Raw genomic sequence first — 27,285 nt, forward strand, 5'->3', positions numbered from 1 at the left:
TGAAGTGTATTATACATATATAAAACGCTAAACTATAATGCCAATCCTGATCTTAAAAGCTTCATAGAAGGTTGTAACAGAACCCATGAGCACCACACCAGAAATAAATACAGTTTTGATATTCCTAGAGTACGTCTTAATCAAACTAGAAATGCTCTGCAAATCAAGGGGCCCAGAATGTGGAATGACCTTCCCAACCATGTTAAAGACTGTACCTCTCTCAACCAGTTTAAGATAAAAACTAAACACTACCTAATAAATTCCCTGTAATCTACCTCACTCCTCTATTGTCAACCCATGTCTGTTATTTTCTTTTTTTTTAATCAACACTGTTTGTCAACCTATTGTATTTGTGCTGCTTTTTCAGTCATGTTCCCCCTTTTTTTATCTTTATTTGTATTTGTTCTCAACACTTTTTATTCTTTATGCTCAATTAGTATTAAGTTCTAGATATTAATGTTTTTCTTGCCCGAAACGCATTGCGTAATAGTGGCTTTAGGCATTGTATGTACTAGCTCTATCTATATATCAATCCATTAATGTAACATCACTTGTATGTATATACCTTACCTGAATAAACATCTGAATCAGTAACCAAAGAAAATGGGAAGAGCGACGTGGCGAGTAAGCGAGCGAGCGAGTGACGTCATCACAACAAAGGTTGCTATAGACGTCTCCACGACTCGTGAAGTTCGCCTGTCTTAAAGACCTGTGTCCACAATACCCGCCAAATTGTCCCTCCCACAGTACTCTCAGGACACTTATGACAGTGTAAGTGTGTGGTGAGGCCACACCACTGAAGACATTGAGGATATACCACGAGGGAGAGACAAAACTGTTGAAGGAAGGAGTCACTGGCTCCACCTGACCACCTTGTTCCTCACACTCTCATCATCCTCCGTAAGTACTTGAGTGCATTACCTGCTTGATGGGGTTCTGGGAGTTCTTCTACTTCCCAAGCCCGGCCCGAGGCTAGGCTCGACTTGTGAGAGTTTGGTCCACCAGGCTGTTGCTTGGAGCGGCCCGCAGGGCCACATACCCACCACAGCCCGGTTGGTCCGGAACTTCTCTTAGAAAACAGTCCAGTTTTCTCTTGAAGATGTCCACGGTTGTTCCGGCAATATTTCTTATAGTCACTGGGAGAACGTTGAACAACCGTGGACCTCTGATGTTTATACTGCGAAGAGTTAGGGGTGACATGATAGAGGTTTACAAGTGGATGAATGGACACAACAAAGGGGATATTAATAGGGTATTAAAAGTATCAGCACAAGACAGAACACAAAACAATGGGTATAAATTGGATAAATTTAGATTTAGGAAAGACTTGGGAAAATACTGGTTCGGTAACAGGGTTGTTGATTGATTTGATTTGTTGATTTACCGCGTATCGTGGTGGAGGTGGGGTCCGTCGATTGTTTCAAGCGTGGGTTGGACATGTAAATGAGTGGGATTGGGTGGTTATAGATAGGAGCTGCCTCGTATGGGCCACTAGGCCGTCTGCAGTTGCCTTTGCTCTTATGTTCTTATGTTCTCTGATTGTGCCTATGGCACCTCTGCTCTTCACTGGTTCAATCCTGCATTTTCTTCCATATCATTCACTCCAGTACGTTGTTATTTTACTGTGTAGATTTGGGACCTGGCCCTCCAGTATTTTCCATGTGTATATTATTTGGTATCTCTCTCGTCTCCTTTCTAGAGAGTACATTCGGAGAGCTTTGAGACGATCCGAATAATTTAGGTGTTTTATCTCAACGATGCGTGCCGTATATGTTCTCTGTATTCCCTCTATTTCAGCAATCTCTCCTGCTCTGAAGGGGGGAAGTGAGTACCGAGCTTTCTGCTCCACCATTGTCTGCTCCAACATTGTCTTACACCCCCAACATACAATTGTTAATAATAAAAATAATAAAAATTTATTTAGGAAAAGTACATACAGTACATAGTTGCAGAGTTACAGTACAAACATTCTGTTTGATTTAAAGATAGAGGTAGTACATACAATACCTAAAGCCACTAGTACGCATAGCATTTCAGGCAAGGTGAGGTGGGGAAAAAAAAACACTTAGGCTAAAACTTAATAGTAATTAAGCTTAAAGTATAATTGCATTGAAAGAAAAAAATAAAAATAATAAAAGCTGAAAAAAGGGGGGGAACATGGTAGAAAATAGCCAATATACAAGTTGGTCAACAAACAGCATGTTTTTTTTTCTTCAACAAAAATGTTGGGGTATGGAAATAGGACTATAGAATTGTTAGAGGTGTGGACGTTGGCCAGTGGAATTGTTGGGGTAAATTATATGCCTGGCATTGTTGGGGTGTGGACATTGGCCTATCGAATAATGATAACTTTTATAATAATAATAATAATAATAATAATAAGAAATTTCACTGGGACTGTGTAGTGTTGCAAACCCATGACCAAGGCATTGCCAGCTGCATACTCTACTACTGTACCACCACTGACTTTCTTACAATCGGATTTCTACTGATATCACAGGAAGTCTGTGATATCCTGATATCACAGTCCTCAAGCCAGTCCAAGTTTTATGTAAGACCCCAAGCACTCAGGTGAAGGATAAAGTACTGTAGTTCAACATTGTATGCACAACTTCAGATACACAGAAAATCACACTAAGGTGATATACATCAATGAACAATCCACTGAGGCTGTGAGGTAATGCAAACATTGCAGGTTTGCATCATCTCACAGCCCGAGGAAATTTTCTCATTGATGTATATCACTTTAGTGTAATTTTCTGTGTAAATAATAATAATAATAATATTATTATTTATTCAAAAGATTGTGTGTACAAAGAACATAAGAATATTGTTCAATTGAAGGAACAGAAGTTACACATACTAATGAAGCCACTATTATGCAAAGCGTTTCGGGCAAAATTAATAATAATATAGAATTTTTCTAATTAAAGTTGTGACGGGATAAAGCACTTAATACTATTAGAGAAGTAAGCTAACAAAATGAGAATGTTCAAGGAAAATAAAAAATGAATACAAAGAAGGTGATACTTAAGAATGACAAGCATAGACTATTACAATATGAAGTCAGTAGTTCTATCAACAGTACAGTAGTTTATTTACATTAATTATAGAATGGAAATACAAGGTGTAATTTAGAAAAGCAAGTGAACTATTCCTCATAACATTTTCTTTGAACATATCAGAACATAGAGTAACATACTATAATTTAAGGTTAATTTGGCCAACAGTTTCAAATAACCAAGATCATAAAGAACACGAGTAAACACTTTATCAAAGAAATGCATGAAATTAGATGACATTAAATGTAGACAGTAAATGTAGAAATTAAATGTGTGTACTCGCTTGAATGAACTATATGGGGCATAGCCGATTCATTCCAGTGTGGAATTCATTCCATCCGTTCGGCCCCAGCAACCCCCTTCCCTCCCCCCCAAAAAAAAATACAATCACATTAATGCATATGCCAGTCCACATTTGCCTTATGAAAAATTTAAATAATAAAGAATTTGTATTGCAATGAAATAAATTGATATTGCACGTTACAGTACTGTACTTACCCTACCAGTTGAGTTTTGTAGTGCAAACTTTGTTAGCCTTAATATCCTGAGAGTGCCACACATGAATATAAATTGTTTAAAGAACAGTAACTTTTCTAACAAATGTACATTATACACTACAGTCTGTACATAAAGTACAGACCACTAGAATCACACTACTGCAGTACACTTATATCATATAAACTACACTTTGTACATTTAATGTCATTAGAACTGTGCTGTACAGCTCAATTGACACTCCCAAGTTATGGCTAGTGCCGGGTGCTGGTCTAGTGGCCTGGGCACCCTCAGAAGGTGAGTCCTTGCTAGTGCTGGGTGCTGGTCCAGTTGCCTGGGCATCCTCGGAAGGTGAGTCCTTGCTAGTGCTGGGTGCTGGTACAGTTGCCTGGGCATCAGCAGAAGGTGTGTCTTTGCTAGTGCTGGTGCTGGTCCAGTTGCCTGGGCATCCTCGGAAGGTGAGTCCTTGCTTGTGCTGGTCCAGTTGCCTGGGCATCCTCGGAATGTGAGTCCTTGCTAGTGCTGGGTGCTGGTCCTGTAGGCCTACTGTGAAATCATACCAAAAACTTTGGAATCTTAGATTGTTTCTTTGTTGTGTGCTTCATTATAATATCTTTCATGTCCTTTAGGTGCAGGTAATAATCTGTCAGCTCTTCATTATCAGTTACAGCAACCAAATCAAGCAGATCATTAACCTTTTGCAATGATGCAGCATATGGAATAGATAACAGTATCCACTCAATTTAACAGCCTATATGGGGCTGAGCCCTAGTCGTTATTACGGAGCTCCGTTATTTCCGACGTTAAGTCGGGTCGGGTAATTTTTCAAGTAACATTCAGGTAGGATATATTTTATACTGTATAACTAAAATTAAATAAAGTTCATTGTGTAATTGCATTCCAATTTAGTGCACGGCCGACGATTAAGCCAGTTGCTGGCTGCTGCATGGATGATGTGTGAACACGCTCTGATCAAGTCCAGATGGGTGGGAAAAAATTGATTCATTCCTTTGTATTGAAAAATATTTCATGTATCAATCAGTGAGTTAATATTGTCTTAATAAAATTTTAGAGATGTGTTTTGATTTACCCTGAACAGTGCAGGTAATGTATTTTTAATGTTACGACACAGGCTGTGGCGGCCATGCCATAACAATGGCGATCGAGCCTTGTCACTGAGAGCTAGCCAAGACGAAATATTTTGAGCTCACCTTTTCTCTGCTGACGATAGAATATACATTTGCAGAGACTAATATGTAGCTTTTGTTGAAAAAAAACAATTAATATCTTGTAATACTATAATAAAATTGGTAAATTGACTTACTTTTAATGTTACAACACAGGCTGTGGCGGCCATGCCATAACAATGGCGATTGAGCCTTGTCACTGAGAGCTAGCCAAGACGAAATATTTTTAGCTCACCTTTTCTCTGCTGACGATAGAATATACATTTGCAGAGACTAATATGTAGCTTTTGTTGAAAAAAAACAATTAATATCTTGTAATACTATAATAAAATTGGTAAATTGACTTACTTTTAATGAAGCTGAAGATTACGAAGCTTTGATGATTACGTCATCCTCTGCAGCGCTTGTTTTATATTGTTTATATTGTATACAGGGTACATACTGTATGTACAGTACACTTATTTTCAGGCACTCACTTCACACAACAGCTAGCCTTACTACTAATTCACATGAGTTCTAATTCTACTTCACTATTGACAATTATTTCTACTGTATATTTACACTGTACAGTATCTTTTTGTCTAGGCTTAATTAATCATTAACACTTACAATACTGTACTCTATCAACACTTTTTACACTAATTTATATGCCTTTCAATCATATTTTATATCGTTAGTGGATGACTTGTCACGACTTGTTGGTGGGAATTCAGCATCGGCGGGTGCAACATGGCTTGTAGAGCATTCGTTGCTGGCGGATGTTCCACGACTTGTCGATGGGAATTCAGCATCGGCGGGTGCAGCATGGCTTGTAGAGCATTCATTGCTGGCAGATGTTCCACGACTTGTCGATGGTAATTCAGCATCGACGGGTGCAGCATCGCTTGTCGACGAAGATTTTTCACGAACCGTTGAAATCATGAATTTATCTATTTTTGTCTGAATCTGATTTTCTCTGGCTAACATTTTGAGACATTGCTTTAAGGCTGTAAGGTGTACATAAAAATTTCCAATAACCTCATGTTTACTTTTTATTGAATATTCAATGAGTTCCTCAACTTGTTCCAATCTTTTCTGATATCCGACACCTCTAGGCAGAGCCTCACCAACATCGTCCGAGTCATCATCAGAGTCATTTCCGAGAACACTTTGCGCAATCTGTTCTTCAGTTAACAATTCATAACCAGGATCGTAATCATTTTCTAACCATTCATTGATATCATTCACTTGTACACCCTGACCAGCTTGGAGCAACATTGTTCGGATCGTTTCTTCAAACCCTTCAAAATCATTGGCTTCATTTTCAAAACCTTCGAATTCACTATCAGATACTGCTGCTTCACATCTAGGCCTCTCTGTTAACAGTTTCTTCCATGAATTTGTTAGTGTGGTTTCTTTCACTTTATTCCAAAGCCTAGCCCAGTGGAATATTGCTTCCCTGATTGTGTACTTTTTTAGATTTTCTAGTGTTCTTTGAGCCCTTGTATCCTTTCCTGTCAATTCATCTTCCTCGCTAGGTAAAACAACTAAAACATCTTCAAGCATTGCTGTTTGGTACATACATTTAGCAGCAAGGATAACACCTTGGTCCATGGGCTGGATCAAGGATGTTGTGTTTGGTGGAAGTGCCATGCATTTTATTCTGCCATCCCTTGAAATTAACTTGCTAATGGGATGAGCGGGGGCATTATCTAGCAGCAACAATGCCTTAACCTCACTGGCCTTTATTCCACATTTGTTGATCTGGAATTCTCTGACTTCTTTGCAAAAGTGGTTTTCAAACCAGTCCGTAAATATTATTTGATTAAACCATGATTTCTTAGAATTGTAATATATTTCAGGTAATGCCTGCATTATATTTTTTAAGGCTCGAGGATTTTTAGACTTGCCTACCACGGCACATTTTGTCCTGTGAGAGGCATCAGCATTAGCACAGAGCAAGACTGAGAGCCGTTCCTTGCTTATCTTTCGTCCAGGAATATTTTCCTGCATCCTACTGGTTAAGGATGTACTTGGTACAGCTCGCCACATAAACCCAGTCTCGTCAGCATTATATACTTGATATTTGCTTAAATTATTACTGACAATGTACTCGTTTAATTTAGCCTTGAATGAATCAACATTAGTGGGATCAGCACTTGACGCCTCGCCAGAAATTTTTTTGGTGTTTGAAATGTTATGCCGAGCCTTAAATCTTCCAACCCACCCATCACTTGCACTGAAATCTTTTATACCTAATTGAATGGCAAGTTTACTTGCTGCAACTTTAAGCTCTTCAAATCTTATTGCCATGCCAATTGTGCGGTGCTGAATAAACCACTTATACACTGCAGCATCCAATTGTGGATACTGACCAGACTTTACTGTTTTTCTCAAACATGCAGCACCAGAAGTAGCACACTCTGTTGTGCTCACATATTTTAATAGAGTATCCTTCTGTTTCTTGATGTCACTTACTGTACTTTTCCTGATGTTAAACTCTGCTGCTGCTCGTGCATGAGAATATCCTTTATCAAGTTTCTTAATTAACTCCAGCTTCTGTGCAACCGTCAGGCGCTTCCTTTGGGTAACTTTTGGCATTTTGTAAATTAAAAAGATCACAATTACAGTACAGTAATATCCTTCACAATTGAAGCTTGCCGCGCGAGTTCACGGTAAACAATGGGAACACATGGCCCGGCGGAGTACATACTAGGTCCGTGGGAAAAAAAATACCTAGTGCCTATACATACTATAAAAGGTATTTAATAAGAAAACAAAGACTTTTGCTTAATAAAAACTGTTTCAAAATATTTTATTAATAATAATTTACAATTTTCTTCATTAAAGTGAATCATTTTAAAAGAAAATTAAGATGTAATATATGACTCTGGACGATCCAGGTCGGTGGCGGCCTGGTCGCCATGTAAGGGGACGCGGATGCCACAACAAACCCAATACCAACTGTCGGTAATATCGACCGCAGACCGGTATAGCAGGCTCCAGATACTGGGCTCCCAAACCGGTCGTTAATACCGGCAGATCGGTATAAAAGAGGCCGTTAAATTGAGTGGATACTGTACTGTCATCTTCCTCTGTCACATCCTCATCATTATTACCAGTAACACACTGGATAATCTCATTATCAGTTAATTCACCATAACCTGGATCATCAGTATCATTATCTAACCACTCATTCACATCAGAAAGTTGCAAATCTTCCTCACCTGCATCTCTGAATGTCTCAAAAATCGCATTATCAAAGCCCTCAAAATCATAGTCATCTTCGTCTTTATTCTAACCAGGTACCAGACTCAGAATTTTATTCCATGCATTCTTTAATGTAGTGACCTTCAACTCGCTCCATGCCTTGGCCTAGTTGTAAATTGCATCTTTAATTGAATATTTCTTGAAATTTTCTAGTGTTCTACTAGCCTTCGTATCCTTATTAGGCATCTCGTCTTCCTCAGAAAGCAGAACTTCCATAATATCTGAATTCATAGCTCTTTTATAAAGCCTTTGAGAGCATAGATAACCCCTAATCCATAGGCTGTATTACAGATGTAGTGTTTGGTGGTAAAGCCATACATGTTATTTTGCCATCAGGCGATGTTTATTTAGCAATGGGGGTGAGCTGGGGCATTGTCAGTCAACAACATTGCCTTTACCTCAGCAGGATGAATTCTGCACATATTGATCTGCTGCTTTTTTACTTCTTTACAAAAGTGATTCTGGAACCAATCCTCAAAAGTAATCTGTGTGAACCAGGCACTTTTTGTGTTGTAGTAGATGACAGGTAGTGTGTTCATACAGTTTTTCAATGCTCTGAGGTTGGCAGATTTCCCAACAATTGCGTACTTTGTTCGGTGACTGCCATCTGCGTTACAGCACAATAATGCTGAAATTCTTTCCTTCTTTACCTTGCAACCAGGAATACTCTTCTCAAGCCTGAAGGCCAAGGTGTTTCTTTGAAGGCATTTCCAGTTAAAGCCTGTTTTATCTGCATTGTACACTTAAAACCAGCTTAGATTATTAGATATAATGTGCTGAAAAAGTTTATGCTTATATGCATTAGCACTTCCAACATCTGCACTTAATGCATCGCCACAATTTTTCTTGTTAATGATGCCATACCTCTCTCTAAATCGACATACTTATTCAATACAAGCCTTGAAATTGTCTATGTTTAACTTTACAGCAAGTCTTTCAGCTGCATTTCTAATAGAATAAACTCAAACAGGAATTCCTTTTGCACGATGCTGTGTAAACCATTTAAATACAGATGAGTCTAAATCCATATACTTAGCAGGTTTCATTGTTTTCCTGTTGCCTATTGCATGAGTTTGAGCAAAGAATTTCTTAATATTATCCTTCTGCTTTTTTATATCACAAATTGTAGCTTTACCGATGTTGAATTCTTGGGCGAGTTGAGTGACAGAGTATCCACGCTCTGCTTTCTCTATCAAGTCAACTTTCTGATCAATTGACAAATGTTTTCTCTTTTGTTTTATACCTTCAATACCATGAATGCTGCTCTGAGACATCTTGACAGATTAAATGTGTTCAAACAGTAAAAATTGTTCAAATTTATCATGAAAATCCTTCACACGCGAGTCCGACGTTTTTACCCCAGGAAGAGGAGAAGCACATGGTGCCAGCCATCTCATCCAGGTCCAATGCGTTGACATGACCTGTGCTTATTTTATAGGCATACTGAAAATTTGATGTACATATTGACTGTTACAAATTGTTTTATTTAAAATATTATTATTGTTATAATTAGTGAAATATTGTTAGTTTTGAAGTTTTATGCATTTTATACAGTACAGTTCTGTATTAACCCTTAAGCTGTGCATGGCATACATATACGACAGGACCTGATGGCAAAGTTCAATTTCTCAAATTTTTCTCTAATGCTTTCTAATTTTTGTGCATACTAGCAAATCTTGTAACTTTGTCTAAATGATCACAAACATAACTTGAAAAATAAGAAAATAAAAAATAATTATAAAATTGAATATTGAAAACTTCAGATTTTGAGATCAGCTTCAAAAATATAAACTACTGTATCACCAATCGTTCATTTGGTGTTATTATGCTCTCAGTATAGTATATGATCTTCATTTTCATAGATTTAGAATATATGTTTTCAGTTTAATTTACTGTAAAAATAATCGTCAATGTGGCATTTGAATTATGCGCCAAATTTAGAAAAAAAATTGATTACTACAAACATTTAGGGTTTGTGAAAAATCCATTCTAATAGGATTGTAGAACAGACAACTGTGCACATTATTTGTAACAATGGTGAGAATCGGTCAGAAACTGAATTTTTTTAAGCTGACTCAAAGTTTTAGAGATAATTGAAGTTGAAGTTATCGACAATGAATAAGGTAGTTCTAATTCATTAATTTACTTATATGTTTTAATAAACGTTGTTTGGCACTCGTACTCGAATATGTGAAAGTTGTAGGTCAATATGTATTGGAATGATGTTAAGAAAAAATAACTCCCCAAAAAACTAAATATAGGGAAAATTGTAATGATTTAGGGGGATAAAAATGTATATTTTATAAAAGTGATAAAGCCCTAATCGGGTCCCTAATCATCAAAACCGTCTAAAGAGACAAAGAAAATAGAATTTGAAATCTGTGAAAAACTCAGTAATAAAAAATTCGAAGTCCTAAGTTCTGCCAGTTGTGACTGATTCATTTGGTGACCAATATCATTCTATCTTGACATAGCTAGGGGTGCATAGTATGCACTCTCCAGGATGTAGAGGTTACAACAAAATAAGATAATAAACAAAGGAGAAAAAAAAATGGACATTGGTGAAAGTAACAGATATTAACATTAGGCAATGCATTTTTATATTTAACAATATAGAGCATGACAACATACTCATTATTATTGGTATTATTATGTATTACTCAGCAATGCTATACAGGCACCAGCTGCATATCCACTTTGTGGACACTTCTTGCTACTATTCTTCTTTGTACATTGGACAAGTGCTTGCATCTCTTTATTACTGCATTATCCCTCATTTCCAGTTAATAGGAGCTGTTCTCCTTTTCAAAAAAAATTGTCTTAAATACATTTCTGAACATATTGGAATGAAACTTTCATGATGCTTATGCCAATAAGTTGGAGATTTGTTTAACATTTAATATTAATTTTCACATAATTCAAATATTTTTTGCCCAGCCCCAGCTTTTACAGCCCAGGCTGTAGCAGCTTTAGGGTTAATGCACGTGGTTTGTATTACGTAGGCTTTTTTTTTATTATTATTATTTTTTCTACCACAGATGTGGCCACACATTTACAATGCTAACCAGCATATATACATTTTCTTCTGTCTTCCATGGACAGGGTTAGAGATGTGTTAAACATATAGTTCAAGGGTTTATTGAACAATCAACCACAGAAGGTGATTCGATGCTTTTAAAATGCTAAGCTAACCTACATACGTAAATACATAGATACACAGATTTACGTATGCCATACATAAAGTGTTCGATGTGTCTTTTACTTAATGTCATTAATGTACATTTACAAAGGTGAAATGTAATTCTGATCAGCTTCCATATATACTTTATACACATATATATACATACACATATATGTACATATACATATATACACACACATGCATTCACATACATTTATCTCTTTTACTCTGACAGGGTGAGATAACTGATAGAGAAACTAGTGTGCAATTAAGCACTTAATCACTGAAGGTGATGAAGGTGCTTTTACAAGCTCAGGTTATATAGTTACATCACATACATACATTGTATAATTGATACATTACATGGTTAATCTTGGGTACAGTTGGCTGTTAGAGAGGGAGGGGAGGCAGCCGAGAACCCGCCCATACCCCCTTCCCCATTCCTGCCCACCCCTCCTTACTCCTGCTCATCCTCCTTACTCCTGCCCACCCTCCTTATTCCTGCCCGCCCTCCTTACTCCTGCCCACCCTCCTTACTCCTGCCCATCCTCTTTACTCCTGCCCACCCTCCTTACTCCTGCCCATCCTCCTTATTCCTGCCCACCCTCCTTATTCCTGCCCCACCCTCCTTACTCCTGCCCACCCTCCTTACTCCTGCCCACCCTGCTTTCTCCTGCCCACCCCTCCTTACTCCTGCCCACCCCTCCTTACTCCTGCCCACCCCTCCTTACTCCTGCCCCACCCTCCTTACTCCTGCCCATCCTCCTTATTCCTGCCCACCCTCCTTACTCCTGCCCATCCTCTTTACTCCTGCCCACCCTCCTTACTCCTGCCCATCCTCCTTATTCCTGCCCACCCTCCTTATTCCTGCCCCACCCTCCTTACTCCTGCCCACCCTCCTTACTCCTGCCCACCCTGCTTACTCCTGCCCACCCCTCCTTACTCCTGCCCACCCCTCCTTACTCCTGCCCCACCCTCCTTACTCCTGCCCATCCTCCTTATTCCTGCCCACCTTCCTTACTCCTGGCCACCCTCCTTACTCCTGCCCACCCTCCTTACTCCTGCCCACCCTCCTTACTCCTGCTCACCCTCCTTATTCCTGCCCACCCTCCTTACTCCTGGCCACCCTCCTTACTCCTGCCCACCCTCCTTACTCCTTCCCACCCTCCTTACTCCTGCCCACCCTCCTTACTCCTACTCACCCTCCTTATTCCTGCCCACCCTCCTTATTCCTGCCCATCCTTCTTACTCCTGGCCACCCTCCTTACTCCTGCCCACCCTCCTTACTCCTGCCCACCCTCCTTACTCCTGCCTACCCTCCTTACTTTTGCTCAAAGCACAATACCTAAAAAAATTATTTAATTTTTCTAAACCTTTACTATGTTTTGGTGGGAAAAATTTAGTCATAGAAACCTTAAATTTGTTTTATTTTGCCTTAATAGGTAATACTGCTTCCAGTCTCTGCTCAGCTTCCCAGGACAATAGCAAACAACTTTTGCCCATTAATGATGGTAAGGACAATTTTATTCTTACTGTACTACCAGTGTGTGTGTTTATCATGTTGATGTCAATATCCAGTGATTGTGAGTGAATTAATCAAGATATTTTCATTAACTAGTGTATTAATGTTGGTGTTGTCATTTACCAGTGATGGAGAGTGTATTGATTATAGTCATTACCCAGTGATGGTGAGTGTATTAATCATATTGTCATTACCCTGTGATGGTGAGTGTATTAATAATATTGGCATTACCCAATGATGTTGAGTGTATTAACCCTTGTGTTGCTAAGGGCTGTTTGCCCCTTGTCACCCACAGGCGCATAACAAAAAATAAAAAAAAATCTTCCTAAACTGTTAATTTGTGTTCCCTGACCACAAGAGAGAGAGAAAAAATTAATCGTACATACAAATGACATAAATGAGCCGACAATATGAGCGATGATGTCACACCCTGCAAGCTTGCTCATGCAAGGTGCATCCCAGAGGCATTGCGCGCAGTCCTCAAGCAGTCAGAATTGCCACAAATTTATTTTTGCTGCATTATTTACAGTGTCTAGACATTTTATCACAAATATTATTCACTAATTGTGTTGCATATAATGTTACTTCATGTTCAGTGGTAATAAATGTTGCATACATTGAGTATACAGATGCGCACAAAAATATTTTCCCATTATGCCAATATAATATGTATTCACATTGTTCATTATTATATTTACACACATGCATACACTATTTACAGGTTTTTGCACTATTATTGCACATTTAGAATTCTTGGAGAGAGTGGTAGTTGTTGAAGCAGTTGACAGCACACAATGGGACTGCACACGCTTCACACCATGTTTGCACAAGTTTACGTTTCTGATCTCTTTTATTGTTCTACAAACTAAGCAATCACGTTGGCCTATTGCACACTTTCAAGCTGGTGGCATATGTTTTAGTCTGTGTGCTTGAAAGCCCTCAATGTGAGCGAGCCTGGGTGTAGCAGCATGCTGCAACACTGGGTTCATGATGGGTCTTTGTGTGCCAGAAACATCTTTGCCAAACTTTGCTAATAACTGTGTCCCAAGTGTAAAAGCAAACGAACGGAAACTTGGTTTACGTCCAGTTTTCACCAGATACATATTATAGCTGTTCAGCAGGGCCTCGTAGGGCCTCTGCAGGGCCTCTGCAGGGCCTCGTAGCCTGGTGGATAGCGCGCAGGACTCGTAATTCTGTGGCGCGGGTTCGATTCCCGCACGAGGCAGAAACAAATGGGCAAAGTTTCTTTCACCCTGAATGCCCCTGTTACCTAGCAGTAAATAGGTACCTGGGAGTTAGTCAGCTGTCACGGGCTGCTTCCTGAGGGTGGAGGCCTGGTCGAGGACCGGGCCGCGGGGACACTAAAAAAAGCCCCGAAATCATCTCAAGATAACCTCAAGCAAATAGGGAGTGAGCTAGGGAACTGATCACAAAGAAATCAGATTTAGCATAGAATGGAATAGACCTGTAGGAGAAAATTCTGTTAAGGTGCCAGATTTTCGAAAAGCTGATTTTAATAGCCTAAGAAATTTTTTGGGTCAAATTGATTGGAAAGTCTTGGGTATGGGGTGGGGGCCGGTCTTGGAGCGAGACATGTACCCAGCGATAGGTGACGTAAATGGGGATTTCGATGTGGATTCAATATATAACTTATTTAAGAATATTCTAAACAAAGCACAGGAACGTAGTATACCATACAAATTGAATAGATCGAATACTAATGACCCAAAGTGGATAACAAAGAATTTGAAGAACCTTATAGGTAAAAAGAGAGCTTGATACAAAAGGATTAAAAATGGGGAAGTCACTTTAGAACAGGAATTCATACAACTGGTTAGAAATGTTAAAAAAGAGATAAGGAAAGCAAAAAGAAACTATGAAGTTCGCATAGCAGGGCAAGCAAAGACAAATCCTAAAGGTTTTTTTCAGTTATATCGTACTAAGACTAGGGAAAGGATAGGTCCATTAAAAACTGAGACAAGTCAAATAACAGATAGTGATGAAGAGATGAGTAGTATTTTTAATAAATATTTTGTATCTGTATTTACTAAAGAGGAACTTAACAATATGCCTTCAGCCGAACAAGTCTATGTGGGTGGGGACGAGGACAGGTTGATGAGTTTAACAGTTACCAGGCAGGATGTTCTTAAACAAATAGTAAAACTCAAACCAAACAAATCCCCAGGGCCGGATGAAGTGTTTGCCAGGGTGCTTAAAGAATGCAAAGAGGAGCTTTGTGACCCACTGTCAACCATATTTAATAAATCAATAGAGTCAGGCAGAGTGCCAGAGTTTTGGAAAGTTGCTAATGTGATACCAGTTTTTAAGAAAGGAGATAGATCACTTGCGTCTAACTATCGACCAATTAGCCTAACGTCTATTGTGGGAAAGTTACTCGAATCTATAATAGCAAATAAAATTCGTCTTCATCTTGAAAAACATAAATTAATAATTGAGTCGCAACATGGTTTTATAAATGGCCGTTCATGTTTAACAAATTTGTTATCTTTTTATTCTAGCATTGTTGAGGCAGTTGATAGTGGTAAGGATTGCGATGTTGTGTACCTTGACTTTAGCAAAGCTTTTGATACAGTGCCACATGAAAGACTGATTAAAAGGATAGTCTCTCATGGTATTGGGGGTGCTTTATTAAGCTGGATTAGGGCATGGCTATACCAAAGGAAACAGAGAGTTAGTATAAATGGAGTCAAGTCAGAGTGGGAAAATGTTGTAAGTGGGGTGCCTCAGGGCTCTGTCCTGGGACCTCTGTTGTTTATAATATATATAAATGATTTAGATTCAGGTTTGAGTAGCAACATTTGCAAATTTGCCGATGATACGAAAATTGGTAGGGAAATTAATTCGGAGGAGGACTCACTATCACTTCAAGTTGATCTAGATAGGATTTTGAAATGGTCGAAGGATTGGCAGATGCAGTTTAATGCTGATAAATGTAAAGTTCTGAGGTTAGGTAATGATGATAGGGTTACAAGATACGAGCTAGATGGTGTTGTGATTGCGAAGTCGAATTGCGAAAGGGATCTGGGAGTTATGATTAGTAAGAATTTAAAACAAAAGGATCAATGCATAAATGTTCGTAATAAGGCAAATCGGACACTTGGATTTATTAATCGCAGCGTTAGTAACAAGACACCTGGTGTGGTTCTCAATCTATATCTTGCTCTAGTTAGGCCCCATTTAGATTATGCAGTTCGGTTTTGGTCGCCATATTATAGAATGGATATAAATTCACTTGAACGTGTCCAGCGTAGGATGACTAAGTTAATTCCCCAAATTAGAAATCTTTCATATGAAGAAAGATTAACAAAGTTTAAGTTGCATTCACTGGAAAGGCGAAGAGTTAGGGGTGACATGATAGAGGTTTACAGGTGGGTGAATGGACATAACAATGGACGTAACGTGGTGGAGGTGGTGTCCCTCGATTGTTTCAAGCGCGGGTTGGACAAGTATATGAGTGGGATTGGGTGGTTATAGAATAGGAGCTGCCTTGTATGGGCCAATAGGCCTTCTGCAGTTACCTTTGTTCTTATGTTCTTAACAAAGGGGATATTAATAGGGTATTAAAAGTATCAACACAAGACAGAACACAAAACAATGGGTATAAATTGGATAAGTTTAGATTTAGGAAAGACTTGGGTAAATACTGGTTCAGTAACAGGGTTGTTGATTTGTGGAACCAATTGCCGCGTAACATTGTGGTGGTGGGGTCCCTCTATTGTTTCAAGCATGGGTTGGACATGTATATGAGTGGGATTGGGTGATTATAAATAGGAGCTGCCTCGTATGGGCCAACAGGCCTTCTGCAGTTGCCTTTGTTCTTATGTTCTTATGATGTTGGAGTGAGGGAGACTGGCTGGGTGTGGCTGCTCTCCCTGGGTGTGGCTGCTCTGGTAGATGCAGTTCAGTTTTGGTCGCCATATTATAGAATGGATATAAATTCACTTGAACGTGTCCAGCGTAGGATGACTAAGTTAATTCCCCAAATTAGAAATCTTTCATATGAAGAAAGATTAACAAAGCTTAAGTTGCATTCACTGGAAAGGCGAAGAGTTAGGGGTGACATGATAGAGGTTTACAAGTGGATGAATGGACATAACCGGGGGGATATTAATAGGGTATTAAAAGTATCAACACAGGACAGAACACGAAACAATGGATATAAATTGGATAAGTTTAGATTTAGGAAAGACTTGGGTAAATACTGGTTCAGTAACAGGGTTGTTGATTTGTGGAACCAATTGCCGCGTAACATTGTGGAGGTGGGGTCCCTCGATTGTTTCAAGCACGGGTTGGACAAGTATATGAGTGGGATTGGGTGGTTATAGAATAGGAGCTGCCTCGTATGGGCCAATAGGCCTTCTGCAGTTACCTTTGTTCTTATGTTCTTATGTTCTCTCACTCGAGATGTTCTGAATGTGTTCATGGCCAAATGCTCCTATTGGCCCATAAGAGAAGAATTTGAAGAAAATTATAGGTAAAAAGAGAGCTTGGTACAAAAGGATTAAAAATGGGGAGGTCACTTTAGAACAGGAATTCGTACAACTGGTTAGAAATGTTAAAAAAGAGATAAGGAAAGCAAAAAGAAACTATGAAGTTCGCATAGCAGGGCAAGCAAAGACAAATCCTAAAGGGTTTTTTCAGTTATATCGTACTAAGACTAGGGAAAGGATAGGTCCATTAAAAACTGAGACAGGTCAAATAACAGATAGTGATGAAGAGATGAGTAGTATTTTTAATAAATATTTTGTATCTGTATTTACTAAAGAGGAACTTAACAATATGCCTTCAGCCGAACAAGTCTATGTGGGTGGGGACGAGGACAGGTTGACGAGTTTAGCAGTTACCAGGGAGGATGTTCTTAAACAAATAGTAAAACTCAAACCAAACAAATCCCCAGGGCCGGATGAAGTGTTTGCTAGGGTGCTTAAAGAATGCAAAGAGGAGCTTTGTGACCCACTGTCAACCATATTTAATAAATCAATAGAGTCAGGCAGAGTGCCAGAGTTTTGGAAAGTTGCTAATGTGATACCAGTTTTTAAGAAAGGAGATAGATCACTTGCGTCTAACTATCGACCAATTAGCCTAACGTCTATTGTGGGAAAGTTACTCGAATCTATAATAGCAAATAAAATTCGTCTTCATCTTGAAAAACATAAATTAATAATTGAGTCGCAACATGGTTTTATAAATGGCCGTTCATGTTTAACAAATTTGTTATCTTTTTATTCTAGCATTGTTGAGGCAGTTGATAGTGGTAAGGATTGCGATGTTGTATACCTTGACTTTAGCAAAGCTTTTGATACAGTGCCACATGAAAGACTGATTAAAAAAATAGAGTCTCATGGTATTGGGGGTGCTGTATTAAGCTGGATTAGGGCATGGCTATACCAAAGGAAACAGAGAGTTAGTATAAATGGAATCAAGTCAGAGTGGGAAAATGTTGTAAGTGGAGTGCCTCAAGGCTCTGTCCTGGGACCTCTGTTGTTTATAATATATATAAATGATTTAGATTCAGGTTTGAGTAGCAACATTTGCAAATTTGCCGATGATACGAAAATCGGTAGGGAAATTAATTCGGAGGAGGACTCACTATCACTTCAAGTTGATCTAGATAGGGTTTTGAAATGGTCAAAGGATTGGCAGATGCAGTTTAATGCTGATAAATGTAAAGTTCTGAGGTTAGGTAATGATGATAGAGTTACAAGATACGAGCTAGATGGTGTTGTGATTGCGAAGTCGGATTGCGAAAGGGATCTGGGAGTTATGATTAGTAAGAATTTAAAACAAAAGGATCAATGCATAAATGTTCGTAATAAGGCAAATCGGACACTTGGATTTATTAATCGCAGCGTTAGTAACAAGACACCTGGTGTGGTTCTCAAGCTATATCTTGCTCTAGTTAGGCCCCATTTAGATTATGCAGTTCAGTTTTGGTCGCCATATTATAGAATGGATATAAATTCACTTGAACGTGTCCAGCGTAGGATGACTAAGTTAATTCCCCAAATTAGAAATCTTTCATATGAAGAAAGATTAACAAAGCTTAAGTTGCATTCACTGGAAAGGCGAAGAGTTAGGGGTGACATGATAGAGGTTTACAAGTGGATGAATGGACATAACCGGGGGGATATTAATAGGGTATTAAAAGTATCAACACAGGACAGAACACGAAACAATGGATATAAATTGGATAAGTTTAGATTTAGGAAAGACTTGGGTAAATACTGGTTCAGTAACAGGGTTGTTGATTTGTGGAACCAATTGCCGCGTAACATTGTGGAGGTGGGGTCCCTCGATTGTTTCAAGCACGGGTTGGACAAGTATATGAGTGGGATTGGGTGGTTATAGAATAGGAGCTGCCTCGTATGGGCCAATAGGCCTTCTGCAGTTACCTTTGTTCTTATGTTCTTATGTTCTTAAGAGGCAGCTGCTATTGGCCCATACGAGGCAGCTGCTATTGGCCCATACGAGGCAGCTGCTATTGGCCCATACGAGGCAGCTGCTATTGGCCCATACGAGGCAGCTGCTATTGGCCCATACGAGGCAGCTGCTATTGGCCCATACGAGGCAGCTGCTATTGGCCCATTCGAGGCAGCTCCTATTGGCCCATTCGAGGCAGCTCCTATTGGCCCATACGAGGCAGCTGCTATTGACCCATACGAGGCAGCTGCTATTGGCCCATACGAGGCAGCTGCTATTGGCCCATACGGGGCAGCTGCTATTGGCCCATACGGGGCAGCTGCTATTGGCCCATACGGGGCAGCTGCTATTGGCCCATACGTGGCAGCTGCTTGTGGGCCCATACGAGGCAGCTGATATTGGCCCATACGAGGCAGCTGCTATTGGCCCATACGAAGCAGCTGCTACGCGGTGTTCTGAATGTGTTGATGGTGAATGTATATAGTGTGTAAATAGATTGTATATATACACAAATTAGCATGATACATAGTAAATATGTGCTGCATATGTGTACACAAGTTTCATGCACGTAACACAGTGTCTACGGACAGTACGGATGTTGTACTGCGATATTATAGTGTATGTGTTCATTATACATTGTATTGGCACATAAAAACAATGAAAATGTATTTGGAAAGGTGCGCAAAAAATGAACGAAAATATATTCGCGGCAACTCGCGCGCCCCGCCCCGAGAGCTTACGGCACGGGCGCACGGGGAATGATGCCGTCACGCCCCAACTTCTGGACCCCATAGCAGCCAAAGTAAGTACAATTTCGACTTTTTTTTTTACATACCCATACTGAGGGAAGGGTTTTTGACACTTTAAAAAGAAAAAAGAATTTTTTCCAGAGAATTTATTTCCTGCGCACTGCGGGGGTGTCACATTTGGAGGCAACGCAGTTAAGGGGTTATCCCTCTGAAATGCCAATAGCGTATAATTTTGCTCCATCAGGGGTGCGCATAACACCTTAACCACTGCACTGTGCCAAACGACAAATGCCATTCGCCAATTACTGCACCAACTGACAAAATTATTTTTTATTTCTTCGTACACAGTCGAAGTGCGCTCGCGGTAGGTTGGGTACAAAATGGACTCTTAGGACCTCCAGTGAGAGGCAGCCATCTTGGAAAAAATTCCCAGAATGTCCTAGGGCTGCTGGCTGGGTTAGTACTGAGTGAGCAACAATGAGTGGCACATGCGCCTCTGGCTCCCAAACACCTGTCCAACGCGGTGTTGACTTGGGTACAAGATGGATTCCTGAGGTGTTTGCCAGATTGAAAAAAATTCCCAGCATTCCCCACAGTCATGGGTAGGCTCATATTCAAGGTAGCAACCATGTCGTATTCATCCATATCGAGCTCCCAGCCCTAGTCGGCCATGTTTTTAAGAAGGCATATTGCTTCAAGATGAGCATGCCAGTGATTTTGATAACCCAAATCTGGAAAAGACATAACACAGGTATCTGCTACTAGTGATATGGATATTGAAGTGAACGATGTGGAGAGTGTGTACAGTACACAGCTCTCACAGCCCTGCCATGCCGGACTAGGTCATCACCATCAGTGGAACAACACAAATGAATTTTTGTATGTTCCACTGAACATTTAGTGCCAAATGCAATTCATTTATACCATCCGGGAATTTGTTAGAGCGGGGTCTGTTAGAGAGATGATGCACTGTATTTGAAAAGAAAAAATGCAAGAATAGAGAAGTGATTGCAAATATTATTCAGCAGATATGTAAGTAATAAAATTTAGCAGATACTGCATATAAGTAATAAAATTTACCAGATATAAAAGTAAATATAATAAAGAACAGAAGAGTGGGAAATTAGATAATTAATCAATTAAGATTTCTAGAGTAAACGAACTGAGATTCAAATAATTAATCAAATGGAATACAAATAATTAGCTAAGTTAAGAATTACATTAATATTGTAATACAGTGATACCTCGGTTTAAGAGTTTAATCCGTTCCTGGAGACAACTCATAACCCGAAGCTAATTTACCCATAAGAAATAATGGGAAATGAATTAATCCGTTCCAGACTACCCAAAAACCTCACTTCAAACTAAATTTTATACTTAATTCAAGTAAATCTACACTACAAACCCTCTGAAATACAAATAGCGTATAATTTTGCTCAATCAGGGGTGCGCATAACACCTTAACCACTGCACTGTGCCAAGCGACAAATGCCATTCGCCAATTACTGCACCAACTGACAAAAGTATTTTTTGTTCAAGTTATTACTTACCATTGGTGATGAATGCTGTAGGTGTATGGACGATGGTGAGGAGGGGAGAGGAGGAGAGGAGTTACTGTTTGGAAGAAGAGTCCCCTTCCATTATAACATCAGGCAGTGAGGACCTCTCAGGGGTGCATTCTCTGGCACATTTTGCCTGCATAACACTAGGTCCTGGTTGTGGCTCACTGCTCGATGTTCTCACAACATATCTGTCCATGGAAGCTTGTTTTTCCCCATCTGCGCAAGATGTCTCTGTAGTGAGGCATCTCATTGTCATTGAAAAGATTAAGGCAACGGCCTACTACAGCTTTCTGTGGGTGAATCTTTTCAATAAAAGTTTGAATCTCTTCCCACATCTGACACACCTTCTTAATTTCTGCAGAAGGGACACTCGCTATTGCCTCATCCTTCTCCACTGGAGAATCATCAGCTCGGTCGTCTTGCTGTTCCTTTTGAAGGGCTTGGAGTTCTTCGGTGGTCAGTTCTTCGTTGTGTTCTTCCACCAACTCCTCCACATCACCATCCAATTCCAAGCCCATTTGTCGGCCCAGAGTAACAATTTCCTCAACAATAGGCACATCATTTACAGGCTCAAACCCCTCAAAGTCTTGTTCTGTCACACATTCAGGCCACAATTTTTTCCAGCCAGAGATCAGGGTTCTTTGAGTCACTTCTTGCCAGGCTTTGTCAACGAGTTTTAAAGCACTACAAATGTTAAAATGGTCTTTCCAGAACTCTTTGAGAGTGAGGTTTGTGGCTTCAATCACTTCAAAACATTTCCGGAAAAGTGCCCTTTCATAAAGTTTCTTAAAATTTGCTATGATTTTCTGGTCCATAGGCTGAATTAGAGGAGTGGTGTTAGGCGGAAGGAACTTTACTGTGAGAAATTTATTGTATCTGGGCAACAAATCATCTTCCAAGCCTGGAGGATGAGCAGGAGCATTGTCGGGGAGAAGCAGGGCCTTGAGTGGCAAATGTTTCTCCTGCAGATATTTTTCTATGGCAGGGCACACCACTTCATTCACCCACTCCATAAAAAAAATCCTTGTCACCCATGTCTTATTATTAGCCTTCCACATCACATACATTTGGGTTTTCTGCACTTTATACTGTTTGAAAACCCTTGGATTTTCAGAATGATACACTAGCAAGGGTTTAATTTTCAAATCGCCACTAGCATTTGAACACAGCACAAGCGTAAACCTATCTTTCATAGGCTTGTGTCCGGGCAATGCTTTTTCCTCCTTGGTAATGTATGTCCTCTTAGGCAATCTTTTCCAGAACAGTCCTGTTTCATCACAAACACCTGTTGCGGTAGGTATCCCTAAGCCTCTGCAAACTCCTTAAATTCTTCAATAAATTTCTCGGCGGCTGGTTTGTCTGAGCTGGCAGCCTCCTTATGCCTCACAACACTATGAAAACCGCTTCTTTTTCTAAATTTCTCAAACCATCCCCTGCTTGCCTTAAAGTCTCTTTCTGCACTCGTTCCAGGGGTTTTCTTTACAAGTTCTTCATGCAATACTCTGGCTTTCTCACAAATGATGGCCTCCGAAACACTATCACCCGCTAACTCCTTGTTGTGTATCCAAATTAATAACAACTTTTCCACTTCCTCAAGTATTTGTGGTCTTTGTTTCGTGATTGTTGATACTCCTATTGCCACTTTGGCACTCATAATGTCCTTTTTCTTGGAAAGTATTGTGCATATCGTTGACGTGGATTTGTTGTACTGCCTACAAAGTTCAACAACACGTGCACCATTTTCATGCTTCCGAATGATCTCTTGCTTTTCCTCTATTGTCATCGTCACATGCGATTGCTTGCCTTGAACCTTACCACTAGCTTTCTTGGGACCCATTGCGATGTATATTATAACAAATTTTATGCTTAAATAGCAAACCTCTGAAAATAAACGGTAAATCCTTGTGAAGAATTCAGGCGGGATAGTCACTGGGCGCAAGGCACTGGCAAACTGAGCGGCAATCGCCGAGCCACCACGCGCTAGGTCTGCCCGTACACGTATCAACAAACTCGTATCCTGAGGCAACCCTCGTAACCCGATGCAAATTTTCTGAGCAAATCCAGCTCGTAACCCGAAAAACTCGTAACCAGGGATGCTCATAAGCCAAGGTACCACTGTACATGAATATTATATGGTAATAATACAAGATGGGCAAGGATATGCAATATAAACAGGTAATACACAGGCAAAAAAAAATAAAAAGAGAAAGTGAGAATTAGACAATTAGATTAAGATTATGAATAAATAAATGGATTCAGATACAAAATAATTAATAAAAAAGGAAACATAATTAATCAAATTAAAAATTCAGTAACATCTTAAGATTGTAATACAGTAATATCATACGGTAATAAGACAAGTTGGATAAGGGTATGCAATAGAAACAAACACATATTGCCTGGAAGCACTGATGTACTTAAAGCTTAAGAATCCATTAACAATACTCTAATATTAGACAACAAACAAGACTAGTAGCTAATATTAATGGGTGATATATAAGTAAGAAATTAAATTATTAATTTTTAATTCACAAAGTAATGAATTAAAGATTCAGGTAATTTGACAAATTAAGAGTTCAAGGTTTATTACATTTTGGGAAATTGAAGTGTTAGTATCAACAGATAAATGGGTAAGTTGCAAATATTGTAAGGTAAGAATATGATAACTAGACAAATTAAGCATTCAAAAAATTATTACATTTTATAAAATTGAAGTCTTTGTAGTAATAGTTATAAGAGGGTAAATTATATGTATTTAAAGCCATTTATATAAAAAGAAGCATTTAGTAATTAATATACAAATATAAAAAAGCCAAAATTTAAATATGGTTAGGCTAGGTAAGGCCTGATCACTCATGTGTTACTCTCAGCAATAACATTGGAAGTTCGCTGACTTCCAGTTATGTCACAATCAACAAAGAAAGTTAGTAATTGTTGGACACTTTTGATTTCATGTCTTTTGCTGTTCTTTCTTAGCAATGATCGTTCCATTCCTGGTGTAGCACTGCTTGATAAGATTTGGGTTTTGTTTGTGAATATGATGCAGTCTGTAGAGGAGGATCAATGCTGCTTGGTAAGACACTCATTAATATAATATGATGCAGTCTGTAGAGGAGGATCAATGCCGCTTGGTAAGACACTCATTAATATAATATGATGCAGTCTGTAGAGGAGGATCAACGCTGCTTGGTAAGGCACTCATTAATATATAGATTGGTTTTATATTTGTAGCTGATTGAATGAGGTCTTACTTATCATTGGGATAAGCTAGTTTAGTGAGCATCTGCCTGGTGCTGTGGTGATTGTTTTTATCTATTCTGATAGATTTAATAGTATCATTAAAGTTTATCTCTGATGTAATCAGTTGATGGGCTACACTTGAACAGTTTTGACCTTCTTGTTCTTCAGGCAGTTCAGTAGAGCTGATGATGAGCAAATCATGGAGTTTTTGTTGATACTGTTGTCTGGAGAGCCTGAAACACTTATATATTCAGTACTACCTACCTAACTACACATGCTGTATTGCATATTAATGGGTTATAAGGCAGTCCAAACAGGGTATAAGTATGGAATACTATAACTCTCATACTGGGTGGGGTGGATATTATGAGGGACTGGTTGCTCATAACAGTTGTCACTAACCTGTGTTGGTGAGTGTATTAATAATTATCACTTTCACGCTCCAATGTCGCTTTCCAGTGACATCCGTTTTTCTCCTGGGCCGTCTTGGATGATGTGGTCAGAATCATCTATTAAAATATTTGTTAAAAATTAAAATTTTAACTGATCAGTCTGGGAGTGGTTTCAAAATGAGCACCTTTAGATTGCACACAATTTGATGCCAAAATGAAAGACGTCACATGAAAATTGGTGTCAGAACACTGGAAAGATATAAATAATTTTGTGGTGATGAGCGTTAAAAAGTGTCCAAAAGTTAAAATATTTGTTAAAATTCTATTTATTATTTTATTATTATGGGACTAGTTTTAAAATACGCGCCTTTAGATTGCATATAATTTGATACCAAAATGAAAGACGTAACACGAAAATTGATGTCAGAACACTGGAAAAAATATTTAGTATTTCTTTTGTTTTTGGCTATGATGAATTGTTCTAAAATTAACCCTTTAACTGCGCGGCCTATAAATATGACATCCCTTCAGTGCGCAGGAAATGAAACCTTGGGAAAAAATTATTTTTTCTTCGGAAAGTGTCAAAAACCCCTCCCTGTATATGGGTATAGCAACGCAAGTTCGAAATTGTACTTACTTTGGCTGCTATGGGGTCCAAATTCCCCGTGCGCCAGAGCAGTACGCTCCCGGGGTCGGTGGGGCACCCGGGGCGGGGCGCGCGAGTTGCCGCGAATATATTTTTGCACATTTTTTGCACACAGTTCCAAATACATTTTATTTGTTTTTATATGCTAATCCTATGTATAATGAACACGTACACTATATTATGGCAGTAAAACATCCGTACTGTCTGAAGACACTGTGTTACGTGCGTGACACTTGTGTACACATATGTTGCACATATTTACCATGTATCATGCTAATTTATGTATATATACAATCTATTTACAGACTATACACTGTCACACACTATATACATTCACCATCAACACACTCAGAACACTGCGAGTGTGAGCATCCACACTCAGCCAGCCCTCCTTCACTCCAACATCTTACTCGCCAACATTGCTCCTCCCACTATACTGTTATTGCATTTATTACACAATTTACACATGATATATATACCTATCTACATGTTTTATTTACCAGAACTATGCAAGTAATCCGGTATTGTGTCCAAACAGCACAATGGCCACCATACACTGCATGAAAAATCACACAGCAGACAGCAGACGACGCTACAATTACGACGTCACCTCCCTCGCCAAAATAGCTCCTCACAGCATACTCCTGGTGCTGTTATTACACTATTCCACACACACTGTATATACCCATGTACATGTGTGTTCCCCATAGTGAACCACGAAGCTAGTATGGTGAGCAAAACAAGAGTTACTGCCACACAGTGAGGCTACCTCAATTCTCTCCTTTCCTCCCTCCCTCACCAAACTTCCTCCTTCCTACGCACAACGCTCAATATAACCACAATCCTGGACCTAGATTCAGGAAGCTCTATGTATTTCTTCGTAAGTGGGTTTGCTACAAAGGTTCCTAAGTGCGCCCTAAGAAGATGCTTAGGTGCGATTCAATAAGGTCCACTTAGGAAGAAATTTGTTGGTTCACCTACGTGCCGATAGAGGTCACTACTGTGTTTCGTTTGGCCAATCAGAGAGCAGCAACATTCTTCATATTGAAGATTTAGCGCTGGTTTATCGAAGCTCTACTGCCTCCTATTTACGTTGAATTTTCTTATAAAATTAGTATATGTTGAAGTAAAACAATGTTTTTTCAACTTCTACAGCCAGCACCGACATTGTAGTAAACAAATATGTTACATTTGTTGTTTGCCTACGTAATTCTAAGAGATACTGAGTAGCTGTCCTTGTTGCTCGGAAGATGCGCTGACAATTATTGTATATATTTACCGAATTTACCCAAGGGCCACTAACTATCTAGTGACCTCGAAGAGGACAGAAAGCCGGCGGCTTGTTAAAGGGCCCGCCAATTGTCTTAATGATATTTTTTAGCTGGAATTTGGCATTTACGGCTTCAGCGGGTAGGCGGTTCCATGGGTTTATAGCCCTCTTGGTGGAAAAAAACATATGTTTTCAGTCCTACTTGAGAGAACATACTCTCCAACACTATATCTGTGATTGTCCTGTTATCAGTGACTTCATACCAAATGGTATGAGGTATTTTGAGCAC

The 27,285-nt window shown here is 39.3% G+C and overlaps 1 protein-coding gene across 4 annotated transcripts in view; it reads left to right on the forward strand.

The window, feature by feature from the left end:
• Positions 1-27,285, forward strand: part of LOC123765941 (tripartite motif-containing protein 5-like) — a 335,145-nt gene that overhangs the window by 254,280 nt on the left and 53,580 nt on the right. Inside the window, exons 1-2 of one of the 4 annotated variants that reach the window (XM_069337365.1) lie at positions 595-900; positions 12,617-12,685. The exons of 1 other annotated variant lie outside the window; for it this stretch is intronic. The gene's annotated coding sequence lies outside the window, so the exon portion shown is untranslated. Of the gene's footprint in view, positions 1-591; positions 901-12,616; positions 12,686-27,285 lie in introns of those variants that run through there. 2 more of the 4 variants (XM_069337368.1, XM_069337366.1) reach the window with 2 other exon arrangements.

The sequence above is a fragment of the Procambarus clarkii genome, chromosome 37 (genome assembly GCF_040958095.1).
Source record: "Procambarus clarkii isolate CNS0578487 chromosome 37, FALCON_Pclarkii_2.0, whole genome shotgun sequence".
Classification (NCBI taxonomy): domain Eukaryota; kingdom Metazoa; phylum Arthropoda; class Malacostraca; order Decapoda; family Cambaridae; genus Procambarus; species Procambarus clarkii.